Genomic DNA, 1,606 nt, shown 5'->3' on the forward strand with positions numbered 1-1,606 from the left:
ATGAGAACCACGAGCAGGAGCTTCTGTCACTCGGGTGGGTGATACTGGGAGAGCAGCACAGAGCTGGTGGGACTGGTCTGGTGCTCCAGGGAGACCTGAGAGCAGCTTCCAGGGCCTGAAGGGGTTCCAGGAAAGCTGGGGAGGGACTTGGGACAAGGGCAGGGAGGGAGAGGACAAGGGGGGATGGATGAAAAGTGGCAGAGGGAGATTGAGGTGAGACATGAGGAGGGAATTGTGGAGTGTGAGGGGAGGGAGGAGGACAAGGGGGGATGGATGAAAAGTGGCAGAGGGAGATTGAGGTGAGACATGAGGAGGGAATTGTGGAGTGTGAGGGTGGTGAGAGCCTGGCCCAGGTTGCCCAGGGAAGCTGTGGCTGCCCCATCCCTGGCAGTGTTGAAGGGCAGGTTGGATGGGGCTTGGAGCAGCCTGGGCTGGTGGGAGGTGTCCCTGCCCATGCAGGGGGTGGATCTAGATGCTCTTTAAGGCCCCTTCCCACCCAAACCATCCCATGACTCTCAAACCCTCCAACACTCCACCTCCCACCCCCAACCTGCCTGTTGCTCCAGCCCAGTCTCCTACAAGGAGGAGAAGGGGGGACTGGTCACTGCTCTGCTGCCCCTCCAGCCCCCCCAGGGCTGGGGACACTGCCCAGCCAGGCTGCAGACCCAGCAGCAGAGCTGCCCACCTGCCAGAGCCACACCGAGCAGGTTTCCCTGGCAAGGAGCAGTGCCAAGGAGGCAGCAGGACCAACCTCCACCTCCCAGCTGGTGCCACCTGCAACAAGTGACCAGCAGGTTGACAGGAGCAGCCAGGCTCTTCCTAGATTCCCAAAAGCCCTTCCCCAGGGAGACCTGCAGGTTGGGAATCTGCCCCACACCTGCAGAGGTGATGCCACCTCTCCCTTCCCCTCCTGGGAGCAGAGCAGGGAGGGGGAACAACCCTGAGCTCCAAGGGTTCCCTAGAGCTCAGGGAAGGGAACAACCTCCCCCCAAAGATCTGCAGAGCTCATGGGAATCCCTGAATCTGCCCCTTTCCTGCCTGACAGGGAACGAGCTGGGGTTGTGCCACGAGGCAGAACCTGCCAGGACCAGCCATCCCCACCACCCATCCCACAGGACCAGCCATCCCCACCACCCATCCCACCACCAGCCCTGCCAGGCACCCCCAGAAACACCCTGAGATGTTTGCAGGGACCAGCACAGGCCCCAGGCTCACCCTGGGACCTTTTAAGGGTCCGAGCCCCAAACTGGGGCACCGAGTTCCCAGTGGGCACAGTGACCCCCTTCAGCTGAACCATGAGCTGCTGGAGACTGAACCAGGCAAAGCCCTCCAGGGTTTTGTCCCAGCATCACCACCCAAGCTGGGGGGGAGGAGGCACCTTTTGGCTCTCCAGTTCCAAAGGGGAGCTGCTGGGAGCTGCTGGGAGCTGCTGGGAACGGGGAGTGGGACTGGGAGCTGCTGGGAGCTGCTGGGAGCTGCTGGGAGCGGGGAGTGGGACTGGGAGCTGCTGGGAATTGGAAGTGGGACTGGGAGCTGCTGGGGAGTGGGACTGGGAGCTGCTGGGAATGGGGAGCGGGACTGGGAGGCGCTGGGGGCTGGGGGGGGG

Source organism: Chaetura pelagica, unplaced genomic scaffold (genome assembly GCF_000747805.2).
Source record: "Chaetura pelagica isolate M959 unplaced genomic scaffold, ChaPel_1.0 scaffold439, whole genome shotgun sequence".
In the NCBI taxonomy this organism is placed as follows: Eukaryota; Metazoa; Chordata; class Aves; order Apodiformes; family Apodidae; genus Chaetura; species Chaetura pelagica.